Source organism: Numida meleagris, chromosome 3, assembly GCF_002078875.1.
Source record: "Numida meleagris isolate 19003 breed g44 Domestic line chromosome 3, NumMel1.0, whole genome shotgun sequence".
NCBI lineage: Eukaryota > Metazoa > Chordata > Aves > Galliformes > Numididae > Numida > Numida meleagris.
The window spans coordinates 62,256,777-62,275,496 of NC_034411.1; the positions used below are offsets into that span (position 1 = coordinate 62,256,777).

Sequence of the window (18,720 nt, forward strand, 5' to 3'; positions counted from 1 at the left end):
TTCTTGGTGCCTCTGGGACCCAATCACTCTGCAGCAACTTGTTAAAGTCAGGCATCTCTTCAAAACAGCATGTACCACTGTGTCCAGGCTGGCCAAGTGTATGGCCAAATCTGTCCGGTTTAGCAAGGGATGGATCTCATTACACAGTTCTTTTGAGGGGAAATACAGATCAAACTTTGCTGGATGTCCCTTCTGGGGGGCATCCAGCAGGTCAGCAGAACACTCAGTGCTTACTGCCACCTCCAAGTTTATGTTTCATCACCAGCAAAACTCCTGCCAACACTAGTGGTGCAGTATCAGAAGGAAGGTGTTCATGATATCATTTGGGGATCAGGCCAACCCTATTAGATGTTATACAGCAGATGATGCACTGACTTCTAAAACAAAAACGTTTTATCTTTCAGGAAATTAAACTGTAAAAAGAAAGTATTAATGGTTTTTCTGCTTCACAGCATGCTTCTCTGCCTGTACTGAAACGTACAGCGTAAAGCCTCCAAACACAACACACCCCATGAACAGAAAAATACCTCATGTTCAAATACTTCTCAAGAGATGCATTTTAATTTACACAGTTTATTATATTTTGCCTTTTGTACAACCCTACATTAAAATCACACCTTAGAATCACATGCAGATTCATAACTGTGTATATGACATGGATATCTGTAAGGTTCATCACAAACAGAACATGAAAGACTGACCAAAACATAGTACCGACAGTTATAAACTGCAGGAATACTGAGACTTTGTCTGGTAACAACTTCGTAGTATGCCATCTGGGAAATAAACCCAAATAATAGTGAGTGATTATTTTTTCACAGTCTAAAATAAACCATTGCGTTTTTTTCTGTGAGCAAAAGCAGTGGCTGAAACAAAATCTTCAAGAAACCATCAAAAGTTTAACATACACAGAAACGCATAAATGAATTCATCTAATGTTACCCGTGTTGTAGCATGTAGTTTAACATTTGTGATACAGATATATACTTCTCACTTCATATTCATTGTCATCAGAGGTGCAAAACCATCTTTATTGCAGTATAGAAAGCAAAAGTAATGAACTATGTGCTTATTTAAGATGGAATTCCATTCAGCCCAGAACATGATGGTGTATCTGTATGAATATTGTTTTTTGTTTGAGCAATATTTAGCATTCTTCCATCTATTTACACATTTACATCAGAATTCAGTCATTATAATAATAGGAAGGCATCCCAGGGAAAACAAGGATGTCTCATCCCTGTTTTGCAGGCAATTGGGCAGCAGAGATATGTGTCAAATAACAGGCACAGGACAAATCAGCACTAGAGGCAGAAATCAAATTTAGACAGAAACTAAGTTGGGAGAGAAAATGATGCATCAGATCTTGATTAATTAGAGCAACATAATTGTTGTATAAACACACTGGAAAACTTATAGGCATAGAGTAGGGGAACACTGATTTTTTTGTTATGAGAGCTAGAAGAGAGCTCTGCTCCAAAGTGACCAAGTGGTTCTGTACTCAGATCAGGTGTGGAAAGGACAGGTTCTAGGCCGTGGGCTGAAGTAGATTCATAGGGATCTCTGTATGCATTGTGAATGTCCCAGATACTAACCTACTACTCACTCTACTGCCCTTCAATCCAAATAAGTAAATAAATAAAATGAATATTAAAAAACCTCCCATTTTCCTCTCCATGTAAACAAGGGGTGAAAAAAAAAGAAAAAACAAAAAACACAAAATACTTTGTGGGAGGGAAAATATCCAGGGAACTATATTCAGAGGAAGTGTGAATTTTCCGACAGGTATTTATTTCTCCAAACCACTCTCTATGCTATTGCTGCAGTATCTTTCCATCAGAGAAATATGGAAGCAGTAAGGCTGAGAAATGCAGCCAAATGCAGCCACCTGCAGATAGTAGGAAAATCACAAAATATTTCCTGAGCAGCAGATGCCTGTGTTTAGCTTGCTGCAGTGATTGAGGAGAAACAGGAGACTGAAGGCTCAAGGAGGAAAAAAAAAACACAACAAGAAAGATTCAGTGCTTCAACCACCGAAGGATTAAATTAAGAGATAAATAAAAATGTAAATCTGGGTGCATATGTCTTTCTAAGAGGTATAAAATGTGCTGAGTAAGCAGGAATCTATAGGTTTTTGTTTTCCTTGATTCAGGTCCACATTAATATTTCCAGTCTCGGAAATGTCATCTCTTGCTGAAAATGAGATGTTCCTGACAGAAGGAGTTTCACCTTTTAGAAGTGTTTAGCCTAAGGGTCTGAGCTAAAGCAAATATGAATCAATAACACCAAGTGAAACAAAGTAAATAATGGAATCAATGGGAAAACTCCCACTGAGTTGAACTGTCAGTGGACTGCGGATGATGCCATAAGGCAGCAGGAATATATCCAGAGGGAGGGAAATCCTGAGAGAAAAAAATGTTTAGGATAAAATGTTACCACATTTCTTAGTATGATTAAGAGCTATGAAATGAATTCAGCAATTCATTTCCACAATGCCCCCATGGGGATGTAATGACCAACCTCACTAAGGGCCCAGACACTGCCAAGGCTGGTAGGAATGTGCTATGTTTGGGTAATAGAGCAAAGCATTACTGGAAGAGAAGCTATAATCCTTGATTGCTGTGCATACTAGCAAATATACCTATATTTCCTGTCAATGAGGGCTTTTAATTTTAGTTTCAAGATAAAAGGAAAAGAAAACACACTGAGCATGAGAAATACACTAGGAGGAATAGACAGATAGTACTGTAAATATGAAGACTGAAAAGATTGATTTTTTCTGTAAATTTTCCTTAGATCAATGCCTGTAAGAGCTAAACGGTTCGTAATGACCAATTAAAAAGCAAGACAGAGTCATGCGAGAAAAGTCGGACTATATGTAACAACAGAAAATGAAAGGAAGTGTACAATAGCTGTAAAAATATTTCTGCTTACCTTTTAAAAATACTTCCTTTGTTATTCAACTTTTCCTACTTTCCATCTCACTAGAATTGAAGGAGCTTAGTGCATCCCTTCAATTCCACCATTTTCTGTTTGACCACGACTTTTAGAGGATCCAGAATTGCCAGAAAATGTTCTGGCCAAGAGTTAAGAGCTCAGGACTGCTTTCTCTTCAGGTTTCACAGACAAAGAAGTAAACTGACTTGTTCATGGTCATAGGGAAATCTGGAGCAGAACTGATAAACAAATCCATTTCTCCTCAGCCAGCATTCAGAACCGTAACACAAAAACCACAATTTTCTCAATACCTCAGTATTGTCACAAAAGATCTAAAGGAACTAAATTCTGACAAAATAATTGCTTACTCAAGAAAGGCAATCTGTGCTGGGAAAGTTATGTTTTAACCACCAGTTTCACACAGTCTTCAGCTAAATGCGTGATAGCTGTAGTATTGCCAATCAAGAGCTCAGGTTTGGCAGACTTAGATACAGAAAAAGGTACAAGTTCTTTACTACTATGACTCACCTGCACTTCATGGAGGGTAAAAATTACAGTAATTGCCCTTCGCATCACTGGAAAGGCCAAGGCTTATTGGGAATGCGAGAGATGATCTCTCATTTCTAACTGCTTGTTTATATCCACTTCCTGGAGTCCTGTTAAGGACAGGAGAAGCACTGCTGGCTGGTCACTCCTCTGAAATTGTAAAGAAACAATGAATTCTCTTGGAACTGAATAGATGCTATACACCATACTAAAATTGTTATGTTGAACAAAGGTCTGGCTAAAGCCAGCTTAGCCTAGCACCTCTAAATAATGCAGCCAAAAGCATTTTCGATTGTCATAAATGAGATCTAGTCAGTCTCTTAGCATCAATATTAGCTGTGTGGTTGTGTGGAAATAGCTTTGTTCAAGACGCTTAAGATCTTAGTGTTTGTTCTGAACAATTCTGAAGAAGGATATTAATAGTTTGGCAAAGATCCTAAACTCATTGTTTGTAATGAAGGCTGCCCAGTAGCTGGATGAGTTCAAAGGATCCTTGTCTTTTTAAATTCAAGACTGAATAACATTATATCTTCTTTTGAATGCTGGCCTATAAAACCATCTGCTTGTACAGTTGCTCTAGATTTCTCATTATTTTAGACTTCACACTATGTGTCTGTTATTTTAAATTACAGTGCTGTAATTCACACCTGCTGACATGAGAGAAACAGCTGAAAAATCTTAATGTTACTAAAGGCTGTTGTGCTCAAGGGATATCAGAAAGCATAAACAGTTTGGCATTAATGCCCTTGTCAGTGATTTTTTTACAGTGGGTGGGCTGAAACTTGCTGATGAGAGACACGTTAAATCACTGTCTGGAAGCCTTGACTCAGCACCTCCCAATTTTTCAGCTCCACTGGCCAATGTAGTGGCTTTACTATGGCATGTAGAGTACTCGAGCCTCTCTGTGGCACCCAACGATGAGCGAACTGCTACCAGCACTCTGCCATCTCTGGATGCCAGTGTGGGCACTTTGTGAACTGATCCCCTAGAGTTTTCCAAAATGACTAAAACAACAGAACAACTGAAACATATACCAAAAAAAGAAAACAAACAAACAAAAAAAAAGAAACCACCACCAACAAACAGTCTTCCTGTGACCTTTTTGTTAATATTTCTTTAATAAAGTTGCTCATAAACCGTTCTTATAAACTAATATGAAATGATCTAGACCATATGTAGCAATTCCCTCTGAGATTTCCCACACATTCTCACATGCATCCTAGCATGACACATGAAAACATCTACCTACAACCTTGCTACATATTGCTAAGAATTTTTCACAAATTTAGAGAATTAATATATCCTTCAGCAGACACTTGATAGCTGCTTCAACCTTCTTTTACCCTTTCTACAAGTAGTGCTGAATTTCACAGAATAACAGACCAGCTGAGGCTGACAGGGATCTCTGGGTCCATCTGGTCCAAGCCCTGCTCACGTTGCCAAGGCCCACATCCTGGCAGACTTCGAAGATCTCCAAAGAGGGGACTCCAAAGCCTTGCTGGGCAACCTTTGACAGTGCTCCGTCACCCACACAGCACATAAGTTCTTCCTGGTGTTTGTGCAGAACCTTCTGTGTTCACATTTGTGCCCACTGGCCCTTGTCCTGTCACTGGATACCACTGAAAAATGCCTGGCTCCATCCTCTTTGCACCCTCCCTTCAGGTATTTATACACATTGATAAAATGCCCCCTGAATCCATACAGAATATCTAGGCAAAATAGCTATTACAGTATAGTAGGTGCAGCCTAAACTGTTCCAGATGTATTTCCTTGTGTGGTTAAGCCCATAATTCAAGAAAGTTTATGCAGTCTCCCTAAATAACTTTAAAATTATGTTTCTGACAAGTAGCTTCTTTAGAGTTAGTATAAACTTTTTCCTAACAAGAATAAACTAAGAATCACGGAGATAAGAGAGTTGGTTCAACTAAACCATAGAATCCCAGCTTTATTTAAACAATACTGTCTGAAACAAGTTTCCAGAGCTTAAAAGCTGGAAAGATTCATGAGTAGTTCAGTAAACTACTTGTTGCTCCTCTTACTGGACTCTCGAGGGAGAAATCTGAAAAAAAAAAATACACATCTTTGCAACACACCACTACACTCAATCAACAGAATACTATGTTTTAAAAATGGTATGGAGGAACTCAGCTGTAAATTGAGTGTCAGTGTTCTCTTGAATTGGCCACAACAACATATTTGTCTTACTGCTCTGACAGTCGAACAAGCAGGCATGCATGAATGATGCTTAGGAATGGCACTTGTGTGTGTACTGTTTCCCAAAACTTGTTCAAGGACATGTCACCCTTGGAATGCACAATTCCTAATTCTGTCAAGTTAGGTGTCTCCACGGGTTATCAGCCAAGTAATTGTCAGTTCTTAAACCTAAAAATGTCTAGGGACAACTCCAAAGATCAATGGGAACACAGAGATATTTTGGCTTTCTCCTCTCCACATGCTTACCTTCCTTCATCTGCAGGTTTTTCCCACATTCTGTTCTGCTTTCATACGTCTAGGTCTGTGCCAAATGGTGACCCAGCCCCAACCTGGGGCCACAGAGGGTGGACTTGAGTTGGTGTGCACTGAGCACTGCAAACCAAGGTGACCACAGTGAAGCTGCAGGCAAGGCCTGTTACAACGAAAGTGTGTTGAGAGCATTCCCAGCCACTGTCCAGTCTCCTCCACCCTCGTGCCTACTACTGCCAGCCCTCATACCAGACTGCAGATCGTCTGACTTCACACATCTCCCTTCTGCCTCTCTGATCCTACTTGGAGGGTTCCTCCTTCACTCCTTAGGATCAGAGCTGCCAGCAGCTCGTCCTGCAGACACCTCAGCTGAGGTTCAGCCCCTGTTCTTGATGCAGCTTTCACTGGAATTACTGAGAAAGTCCCGATGGCCTCCTCAGAGCACGGCAATGCACCTCACCAATCACAGCTTGTTCACAGGGTCAGGCAGACCAGGAAACACCAATAATGCATGCTGGGGGCACAGGAAATCAATTACGAGAACCAGTAAACTTACCCAGATTCTAAGCAATGCTGAGATACATATGCACAACATCACCAATGGGATCGGGAACACGTGTGCAAACTCAAGGGACAAGCAGATCATCTTGTTTTCACAGAGTCACAGAATCACAGAATCATAGGGGTTGGAAGGGACCTCTGAGGATCATTAAATCCAACACCCCTGACAATCAAGCTCCCTACAATGGGGGAAAGGGGCAACACTCACCTCAGAGGGACCTAAATCACCACCACTTCTCCTTGGACTGACTCAGATTTCAGCAAGTAGAAGATGATCTACATAGGGAAACAACAGGACAACAAAGCGTATCAGCAGGACATAGCATTATTACCAAAGATTTGGGTGAGGCTTTACTCTCTAATCTTAGCTGTGACTTTCTCTGTGGTCAAACTATGCACTGTCATTTTGCTTCACGTCAGCTGCTTCCTTCACCTCACTTCTGATTTGAAGATGCAGACAAACAGAGGTAAAAATGCTGTGCAACAATTGTAGTCTTGCAGTGTTCAAAAAGAGTGTCATTTTTCTTATGGTAGAGAAGTAAAAATAACAAGTTTGGTACTTGTTGTAAGAAATAATATGCCATTAAACATTATTAAATGCACTGGCAACCAAATACTATTTCATCTGAGTCTCCTGAGTTCTCCCAGTGAGAAACTGAGATTAGTCTGAGCAATTACTTGAAAGTTATAAAATAGTGTGTGTTTTGCTCAGAAAAAAAATTATGGGTAATCTCTGAAATCTCTTGTTAAAACTAGTCTCCCATATAATTTGTCACTTTTACCCTATCACTAACCCAGTTATCTGATAAAGATGCAGAAAATTGTCCTTTACACAGATGGGAAAGAACTTCCCTTCATAGCCTGGGTCCTGTTTCGCTGCTGGAGTGAGAGGAGCAGGAATGCCATCCTGGCAGTGGGCATGGGGAGCTCCATTACCAGGCTTTGCACTGGCCTTTCAAGGAGCAGAGGCCAGGAGCGCAGGAGGAGCAGCAGGCACTGTGCTGTGCCAGCCTCTGGACACTCTGAATCCTCAGGAGAAGCAGACTGGCTCCTATTGCACCTCCCTGTGTCCTCCCATAGCCTGCAAGCACAGAGGATAACCATGAGCATTTGCTTAACGTGCTGCTGCTGACTTGTGGCAATTAAGGCTCTCTACCTTGTTTTCCGGTCTGTAGCTATAAGAAAACTATGTTCTAAGTTAAAAGTTCCTCTCACTGCTGCTGCTGCTGATGGAAGCAAAGCATTTATTGGAAAGTAGAGTTATGGTATATAGATAAAAGAAAATTTGTTTTGTTTTCAATGCAAAAAAAAAATATAGGTAGTGTCTTTTAAACCTGGAAAAAAACCACAAAACAGTGTAATCAGTTGTAGTCTCAGTTATCAAGACCTTCTTACATCAAAACCTTGAGATTCAGGAATAAGGAACATGACTGCGTTCTTCACAGAACATTCCCTGACTGTATATGTGTGTAGCACTTGCAACACCCTCCAAGTCGTGCCCCATCATGCACTGGTATCCATGCAACATGAAGGAAAACTGCTCTGAATGAAAATCTCTTGTAAGTTGTTCCAAGGTTTCAGTTAAAATATAGGTAGAAAATCCAAAGGGCATTATACAATCTTACTGAAGTTTGTTAAATTAGTGCTATATGTTCCAATTTCTGTCTCCTTCCATAAAAGCTGTAAAATCATTCAGCCATCTCCCATTGTTCCCTAGGATTTTTTACAGCAGATTGGAAAGGCTGAGAAATAAATCTGGCATTAGGTTTTGCTTTCATAAAAAATTTTTTAATAGTGCATTCAAACCAAAATAGGAAAATACTGATTATATATATACATGTTTAAATAAATCAGTATTTTCTGAATTGGAGAAGTTGTGACACTATTGTTCACTTTTTAGGTTTTTTTATTTTTTTTTAATACAGAGTCAAATTAATATAAAAATTCCATGAAGTATAAGCAAAAAATCCATTGCTGAGACTTGAATTGTGGTCTCAGATAAAAGACGTTGGCTAACAGAAAGATAAGCTCTCACAGGATATTCAAGAAACTGCTTTTCCTTAAACTCCTTATTCCTAGAAATACATTAATACAAACCTATATTTCACCTGTATGAAATGCAGGAGACAATTCCATGCTTCTGATTCCAAATCAGCTAGTGCTTTCTCTTTTCACCTCTCCTGATGCCATCTCATTTCACTGGTGCTCTGCTTCTTTTAGCCACCTGGCCAAACATCTTTTATCCATTTAAAGAACCCCTGTAAAAAAGTGAATTCCCGCTGATTTTAAACCATACTAACGAGGCATCCATCACTTTATTTTCTGGCTACTCTATGAATGCTGATACAAAGTCAACTTTCACAGAGTAGAAGTTATTTATGAAGACAGTTTCATTTGCCCTAAACAACGCTCCACTTTTAATAACATTGTCACAGAACAACTGAACTTGGGAGCCCACTCAAAGATTTTTTTAAATGTCTTGGCTCAGAAAGCTCTGTTTTCTGCAAGGTTGTATTTGAACTATACATCTCTATATTCCAATATGTAGTTAAAGACACAGATAACAGATCTGCCAATGGTGCTGCTTCATGTAAAGTGTGTCATCAAAGATGCAGTTGCACCTGTGTATTCCTTCCTGAAAAGCAGAAACACCAGAGCACCATACTGTCAAGTCCCCCTGCAATTTAGGCCTTGTCCTTCCTATGCACTTCAACCCCAAATCCTATTCATTTGGACCCTATAAACCCCAGTGATATAAAAGACTTTCAGATCTTCAGCTTCTGTTTGTGTCACTTTTTTTTCTCCCAGATCTTTATTCGGATACGTAAGTCACATACATTAATGATGATACCATGGTTTGTCCTGGCTTGACCTATATAGCATGGTGGAGGTCTTTGCTATCTGTCCCATTTCCCTAACAATACGGATGTGTTAGAGCAGTGATTTCCTTGAAGCCGAAGTACAGTGAACAGGGGTGCAGCAAGAGTACACATCTGTACCCGCAGCATGCACCAGGGCCAGTGAACTGGGCAGAGCTCCCAAGCAGTACATGGGCACGCTCTTTCTGCTTGTTTCACAGTTATTTAGGATAGCAAGAAAAAATAAACAATGATTTCTTAGGCAAAAAGGTTGTTTAACCTGTGTGAGATTGTGATGGTTTTCAGGCTACATTAAGCCTGACAGTGAAAAATCCACTCCCTGTAATTGCAGATGTAATAACTGTAGAAGATCTAAATTAAACTGCTTCCCTCAACTGAAAGCTGTGACCTAAGTCTTAGTAGAATACTCTGATAACAAGAAGGTTCCCTAGAATTCATTCACAATGGTAATTTAGTGAACTGCAAATTAAAGCAAACTGAAGACCAAGCTGCTGGACTCTTAAACAAAAACACTCACTAAATCTTTTCAAAAATATCTATTTTCTTCCCACTAACCTGTAATGCAAGAGAAGAATGGATTAACCAATTAGTATCAAGACTAAAGACTGATGCTGATACTGCCCTTAGGTTTTGTTCCCAGTATATTGCATTACCGCAGAATCAGTACATTCAGAATTGGCTCTACAAAGCTGAAAAGTTCCTGCCAGGATAAAATGAAGCTGCTTTTTATTAATACAATGACCAGAAATATCACACAAGGCCCAACGTTTATTCTAAATAATTTCTTTATTATAAAATTGTATTTTTATTTACATTGCATCACAAGCATTGCATGCATTATAATATATATTTTGAAGAAAAAAACCTTAAATATAACACGGTAAAATAAAGGTACTTTTAAGGAGTTCACTTTTTGGCTAAGATCAAAGGTATTGTAGTGCAGAGTTCAACTGTGCTGAATTTTGTGAATGAAATGTTTACGTGAGATCTCAGTCCAGTCCTCAGAGACTTAGCTGTCTGGTTCTTTCAGTTACTTTTGATATAGAGAAGAAGGAATTGTATAGCTCTAGTAATAGCCTTTCAACCTCCAAATAATATCCTCTAACAAATTATGCCACTGACGTTTAGATGACTGAGCTTCTTGGTTATAGTACAAGTGGGGTTATTTGCTTTTAATTCCAATTTTCTATGCAAAACTCCTTCATCATTCATTGTTTTCCACTGAAATAGTGTCAGAAATTCTAATAATTAACAGTTTCCTGTGATTTGTTTGAATATCCCATGCATTAGAAAATATTTTCTTCCACTGAACTATATATTGTGATTCTTATAAAACTGTTATAATTGCAAATAAGCAAAAATAAATTTTACTAATACATATTCTACATTTTCATACCCAATGCAAATAGAACCTATAGCACTTCTCAAAGGAAAAAGGCTTCTTCTACCTCAGCAAAGTCTTTAGGATCATGCTTGACACTCTGCTTAAAAAGAAGATCATGACTGAAAGTGTTCACAAATCAGGGCCAAGAAGACAAGTGCTCATCACTGTGAACTGATGAATAAGCATTCTAAATGTACTCTGCCATAAAAGTTAGCTTTCAAACTACAAAAGGTATGAAATTCACCTTTGTACAATGAAAGAAGAAAATATCAAGTCCAGGTACTAAATAATAAATCCGTCAGGGATTCAAATGACTCCGTTAATTAGTAACAGAGTCTGAAATTTTAATCTCTAGGTCACCCATTCAAAACCAGCTAAATTCAGTAATAAAAGGTTACTGCTGCTTAATGACAGCTTCCTGAACAAGCAAAAAGAATGTGTTTAGAGGTAGCCTGACAGAAAGCCCAAGGACAGAGGGAGTCCTTTGATTGCAAATCCAGTAATTTGAAAGAAAAGACACTTGTTAACATCAGTCACAATGCATCAATATTTTTCCCCACACTAATGGGAAAGTCATAACAATATCGCATTTGAGGAAGTTGGGAAGGTTTTCTCTTTGATAGTGTTGAATTATCTTGGTTCTTTGCAGTGATCCACATGGAGGGAGCTTTCCCAGGTACAGTGCTCCTGTGTGGCTGAGTCATCACACAGGAGTGGCTTTCATGGAGATGGCTTTTACAAGAGGGGAATTATTTTGTCAGGGTAATATAACAAGCAGTGTCTTGAGGGGAAAGGAAAAATCAAAGGTAGCGGGGAGCCGACTCTATTCTTTTCTACATCAATTTTTAAAACCTTAACTGTACGGGCCTCCAGTAACTAGAGTGAATGTTTCAGAGTGTGTGGGCACTACCAGATCAGGCGATGGATTTTCTATTATCTCTTCACAGAAGAAAAATGTTTGCAACCTTGCAAATGTGAAAGGCAGAGGATGGTCAGGACTATTGGAATCATCCCCAATAAGGAATAGATGCATACTCTTAGGGGGAAGATGGGTCACCTATCAGCATTATCGTAAAAAAGTCTGGTAATGAACATCAGCTCAGCACATTTGACAAGAGCTTTTGAACCAGATCTGTGAGGGAGCTTGTCAGAGATCAATTTGGCAACTTCTCATTAATGCAGTGACTGGAAACTGCACACAAGACCTAACAATTTACTCTGTGCTTGTGAGAGGACTGTGAGAGAAGAAATCCTGTTTTCACTAATAGTTCATGCTTTATGAACAAGGATATGGAGCTACTAGCACATACTACTGTCAGGCAATAGTGGTCTTTCTCTTGGTATTATACACCAGCTCATTCACCTCCCTGCTTCCCATCTGATTCAGAAAATAAAATCTCTGGAGCTTTCTTACACCACTAGTGCTTGTCTCCTGCTGCCACATGATCATCATAGGTATTACCCTGCAAGCTCAGGGGGCATCTAACAATTCAGGCTGAAGTAGCCAATACATCTCACCAAGCTGACACCAAGCCCTGCGGTGTGGTTGACATGCCCAAGGAATGGAATGCTGTTCAGAGAGACCTAGGCAAGCTCGAGCAGTGGGCCCACGTAAACCTCATGAGATTCAACAAATCCAAGCACAGAGCCTTGCACCTGGCTCACGGCAACCCCTGCTATCTGTACAAGCTGGGGGATGTAAGGATGGAGCACAGCCCTGCTGAAAAAGACTTGGGGGTAGTAGTAGATGGCAAACTGGATATGAGCCAGCAATGTGCCCTTCCAGAACAGAGAGGCAGCTGTATCCTGAGCTGCATCAGAAGAAGCATGGCCAGCAGGTTGAGGGAGGTGATCCTGCTCTTCTACTCTGCGCTGATGGGGCCTCACCTGGAGTACAATGTCCAGATCTGCAGTCCTCAGTACAGGAGAGACATGGACCTGTTGAAGTGCATCCAGAGGAGGGCCACAAAAATGATCTAAGGGATGGAACACCTCTCCTACGAGGACAGGGTGAGAGCTGGGGCTGTTCAGCCTGGAGAAGAGAAGGCTCCAGGGACACCTGATAGTGACCTTCCAGTATCTAAAGGGTGGCTGTAAGAAGGAAGGGGACAGATCCTTTATCAGGGTCTGCTGTAATAGGACAAGGGGAAAGGGCTTCAGACTAAAAAGGGGAAGATTTAGATTGAACGTAAGGAAGAAATTTTTTACGATACGTGTGTTGATGCACTGGAACAGGATGCTCAGAGATGTGACGAAAGTTCTGTACCTGGAGATATTGAAAGTCAGGCTGGACCAGGCTCTGAGCAACACAGTCTAGCTGTGCATGTCCCTGTTCATTTCAGAGGAGCTGGACTAAACCCTTTAAGGGTCCCTTCCAACTCAAAAGATTCTACAATTCTATGGTTCTATGATCTCTGCTGAAGATGGAGAGAAAGAATCTCTTCCAGAAGAAATTCAGAACAAAAGCCAAAGGCAGCTGCTCTTTATCACATCTGAAAGAATGTATCTTTCCCCACTGACTACTGAGGAGTCCATGGAAATATCCCCTACTAGATTAATGTTAGCTGTGCAGAAGATTCCCCATCTTCCCTCAAAGTGTATCGTTCTGCATTTGTCTGTTTACAAGCAGCGAGAAAGAAAGGGAAAGCCTGACTATCTACAATATATCTTGCTTTGCTTGCAGGCCTTTTTGGTAATACTTAATAACAACAATTTATCTTGACAACACTTTTTATTTTACATATATTTGCTAGAGTACTTATTGTCTTGAACTCCTAAATTATAGGCACAAAAGAACAACAGATAAAAACAAAGAAACAGAAACTAATTTTAATGTCCACATTAAAAACGATGGAGACAGATTTTCCTAAGATACCATGATTCAAGCCTTTTAAGAAATCATGAATCTATACCTATAGTTTACACTTCATGGAAAAATATGAGGAAGCTGTTTTAGACCATGGAATATTGTAGAATATTTTCTGACACATAAATTTCTCTGCATCTCAGATTAACTAATGTTTCTCAGCAGCCTTTTAGTGTATTTTAGTATAACAAGGACAACAATTACTGTGAGGCAAAATAAGAGTGAACAGTATTCTTGGCTACTACTATTTGGGCACGAAGAAGAATCTGTAGATTTAGTAGGATCACAGATCAAAACTTGGTTAAAACCACTCAAAAAAGGGTCAAGAATCAATTATCCTCTACTTGTCGTGTGCCTTCACTTACTAGCATTATTTCTGTCCTATATTTCACCACATCCTTAAAATTCATCTTCATCAAGGTCCAAGCACAGTCAGACCCCTGACTCAATACTTGAGACAAAGTTAAACTGAGACACATTTTATCTATAGAACTCTACAGCCTGACCTCATAATCCATTTTGATGGCCACAGTCAACTTCAGCATAATTGATTACAGGAGTAGATCTATGTTTGCAAATATCTGAGCTCTGCTCTTAAAAAAAAAAAAAAGCAAAAATACAAGCACATTTTCTTGTCAATTCATTACAATTTTATGCCTTTGAATAATGTCCACAGCAGAGTCTTTAGGGGCAAGTTATAATTACTAATTTAGTATTGCACTGGATAACATACTTAAAGCCTTTATTCATTTTTCATTTAAAACAAAAAACAAACACAAACAAAAATTGAATTTTTCAGTATACTGCTTTATGAAAAAATACTTTGTTGGACAAGTAGAGGGAGAAAGGAAAAAAGAGAGTAAAAAGGACATCTTACAAGGGGCAAATCCCCCACTTGGTGACAAGGCAATCTGGGGTACTTATGGTCATGCAAGTCTTGCTTTTTTAATCCTACAAACCTGTTTTAAGAAAAAGCCTGCAGTGAAGTAAAACCTATTCAAGATGTTTTAGTGATTGTTTGCTGAGTAAATAGATCATTTAGGGAGTTACTTTCTTTCCTGATACTTTTGTTTCCTGTGGGAAATGGTTAGGAAGGACATATAGACCCTGTCAGGTTTGTACAGATAGTGTGAGAGAGAAATTTTAGCACTGGTCATTTACCACTTCATGAGTCTTTCGCCACTACCAATGTAATCCAGTGGATGCAAAACAGTGGCAGTGAAGTAGTAAACATTGGAAATAACATATTACTAACCCTTCAGGTGATATTTGTCTTTGTATTTTTAAAGATTATTTATATATTATTTCATTACTATTATAATAATATCTGGCTGATATTTTCTTATTTTAACACTGGTTATTCTCTTCATTTTCTAAATGCTCAGACTCTTGTTGGTACCCCATCTAGTTCTCCATCTTAATGATAGGCAGCTCACGTTATATACCCTCAGTCAAAAAATGAGGAAAAGCAAAAGATAAGGAGTATTAGACAGGCTTGACACAGGATGCAGCTCAGCAATTTCTATTTATGGATCCATTTTCCATATCCACCCATCCTGTTTTGAGAAGGATGATGGAGTAAGTCATTTTAGTTTAGCACTAAACCAAAATAATTCATTTGGATTTCACATTTCTTAATATTATTTGTATCTGTTTTTCTTACGCATTTAGCCATTCATCTTTGTACACAGTTCATTGCATTAATCATCCATGAGCCACTTCACAGTTAATTTCTGCCCTGGTGGTTTAACCTCCAAGTCACGCTTATTAAAAGATTCAGGGAATAAGGCACAACTTATACAAAGAATTTTTTTGTCAAGGTTGCAGAGCACATGGCTGATACTTCATTAACATTTAGTTCCATATCACACTGTAATATGTAGTAATTCAACTGACTAAAATAGGGCAGAATTAGGCAATATCTAAATGCAGAATTGGTAACAAAACTGGCCCTAAGGAGGAGCTTATTCATAATTTGAAGGGCTTATATTACTTGGAATATCCCTTGTCTAAACACTTGACTATCAGTTGCTTCAGCACAGGCTGTATGATGAATTGGGTAGCATGCTTTGTCTCCGCAAATTCATATTGTTCTCTGGAGCTGTAGATACCCAGTCCCATTACATTGTCTCTGACCAAACTTTTGACCACTTACTCTTTCTTAGCCTTGAAGGGCATCAGGAGAATTTCCTCACAAGTCATCAAGCCACTTCATGTCTAGCTGCCTTTTGTATACTGCTCACTCAGCAGCACCCACCCAAGGAGAAGAGTTCCTAATCCCACCTCCTACTGTACACACATATACACTGGGTTTCTTCAAGAAGGGTTGTCAACAAGTGTTACGCTTTCAGTCACAGCAAGAGAAGAAAACTGCTTCACTCTCACAAGAACAAGCAGAAACTGCCTGGATGAACAGCCCTGCCTGCCCTGTCTGTATTTTCACTGGTCACTGCACATCATTCTGGTCAACATTTATATGTTCCTGGGTCAAAGAATGCTGGCATGTAGAGGAAGCAAGAACTAGATGTTTTTGGTCCTTCTTTCTTCCTCTGGCTAGTGCAAGAGACAACAATAAAGATGTCTTGTCCTGGACAACAAGCATGGGTTGTGACTCCAGCTGGTAATAAATCTAGTTTCCTGACACAGGACCTCAGGGACAGACCTGCTTTCAAAAGTACCTGCTTTCTACTCCCTACTTTTCCTTTCCTCATGTATAGACTGCTAAGAACTGCTCTCCAGTTTCATCCTCCATGTAGTTCGTATGCCATACGGTCCATATTCCATGGACCAATAATCATAGAATCATAGAATCATAGAATCATAGAATTAGCTAGGTTGGAAAAGACCTACAAGATCACCTAATCTGCACTTGTGTTCTCAGACTTGTATCATTCTAGGTCAAGCCTGTGATTTCCTCTCATGGAAGAGATCAGCTGGACTGATGAACTTTGCAGGATGTAGTAATATGGATAGCTCCAGGATAGGGAGGGTGTCTTCTACTGTGCAGTCTACAAAAGGCTGGGAGGGTGCCAGATGTCTGGGCCTTCAGGACACCTGGAAATAGGAGTGCACTGTAGGTAAGTTTGTGGCCTGGAAGCCTGGCACAAGCTCATGTTGCTAATCTTCCACTTTCTGTATGAAGTGTAAGTGGACAATGGCTTAAATGAAGTTATATTCTTTCAAAATGGCCACGGGATGGCTATGAGTGGCACAAACACATCAGTGATGGAACAGTTAGCCAGAGATGCAAAAAGACCATTGTGGTGAAAGGTGTGGTTCCCAAGAGGCCTAGCAGAGATCTCTCTACAGCCACAGCAGGACTGTGAATAGGACAGAGCTGCTGAGAGGACAAGTCAGAAGAAAACTTACCCATGGCAACATGTATGGGAGACCAGCAAAGCAGTTATATAAACATTGATAGAACTGTGGTGAATAGTTTCACTATTTAATAGTATTATACAAGTTATTCCATTGAAATTCCAAGACAAACATTTGCCTCATAATAATTTTTCTGTCCACTTGAGTTCTGTGCTATCACATTGCCACTAAAAACTAAAACAGAGGAATAAGCATGAGGCAACAGAAGACAGAAAATCTTTGAAAAGAGATGGTGAGGTTGTAGCAAAAGATAGCATGACACCAAACTGTTTCTGATAAAGATCTTTAAAGACAATCCCATCCATTTTTTTTCAGTATGTTGTAGCTTTCACAGAAGGCATGGGATAGGTCATGCCAGCCCAACTCCTTACAAAAACATGACTTTTTCCTGCCTGCTAAGTAGGATGGATTAAGTCTTTGTTCCGATTCTACTGGAGAGAACAAATTACTTGAATCAGGCTGAATGCAATGTGGAAAATTTTGCTGTCTATCAGGAAACACTCCTCACAGAAAGAGAACAAAATCCTAATCTTAAAGATCTTTTCATGGGTAATTTGCAAATCAATATTTTCCTAATATGGATTGAACACTAAGCTGTGTGTCCATTGAAAGAAACTAGCTTAGTGCTAATCTTAGGGGGAAAAAAAAGTGGAACAACGGGTAACAACTTCATTTAATGGGTGATTCTAGGAGCATGACGACCTTACCCAGATGCCTCATTCAGTTCTGTTTGGAATTTGTCCTCTGTTTTCACGTACATAAGTTAACAATTAACTTACTTTGCTGTCTCTCATCTGTTGATTCAAATACAGAAGGAGAAGAACATGGTAAGTTGTTTTCATTTGAGCAAAATAGTCAGTGCCAATGATGAATCAAAACTCAGTTTTGAGAATAGGGAACAGGCATGAATACTTTGCAAAAGTAGAAAGTAGCCAGTTACTGGTTAACCTAAGAAAATATTTGATAATATCTCCCACAGTGGATATATTATACAAATATATTGATGTTCAACCACTGTTACAAAAAACAACTATTCGCTTTACACATTAACAATTACCTTGCAGGTTTATTCAAGACAAAGGTAGCTTCCCATCCTGTTCCCTGAGATGTTAAAGGAAACATATTGTATAAAAGGTAACTGTAGAGACAAAGAGGTGTGAAACCATTAGAGAACTTTCTTCCACTTGTGCTCCAATTTGGAGACTTGATTTACATGTAAATACTTACTCTTTTCCCCAGACAATGCTCATATTCAGTTCTTCTTTATTCTTTCAGATACACTACCTGCAGGAAGACTTTCATGGCACAAGTACCAGTCCAAAAGGAAAAATCTTTTCTCTCTTCCTCACCAGCTTCTTTGAGGCATGAATGGTTCACTAAGAAACATTGCTTCTGACTCAGTTATCTTTCCTTTTCAGCCCTGGATATTTTCCTGCATCTCATCTTCAGCAGAAACCTACCTGTCTCAGTGCTGCTTGTTACTAATTCACAGTTGTCATTCTTGAGTCTGCCCAGGATTCCATACTGCCTGGTGTGTTCGGGGTTCATAAAGCATTCAGAGATGCCTTACACTCAGGAAAGCATTAGACACTGAAAGCTCAGCATTGCAACAATGGACCAGAGCATCACATGACACTGATACAACATAGATGTTAGTAAAGCAGAAGTCTCAGCTGGATGTGAAGATCTGTGTTTCAGGAAAACGG

The 18,720-nt window shown here is 39.4% G+C and overlaps 1 long non-coding RNA gene across 6 annotated transcripts; it reads right to left on the reverse strand.

Moving 5' to 3' along the window:
- LOC110396950 lies at positions 1,005 to 18,659 on the reverse strand. 6 transcript variants are annotated; one of them, XR_002437398.1, is made up of 5 exons: positions 18,475 to 18,659; positions 8,616 to 8,765; positions 6,716 to 6,783; positions 5,944 to 6,460; positions 1,005 to 5,542 (listed from the first exon to the last, which is right to left on the reverse strand). It is a non-coding gene; the product is annotated as an uncharacterized LOC110396950 (long non-coding RNA). The 6 variants fall into 6 exon arrangements; XR_002437395.1 differs by having other exon boundaries at positions 5,944 to 6,109; positions 6,716 to 7,588; XR_002437393.1 differs by having other exon boundaries at positions 5,944 to 6,109; positions 6,716 to 7,588; positions 8,605 to 8,765.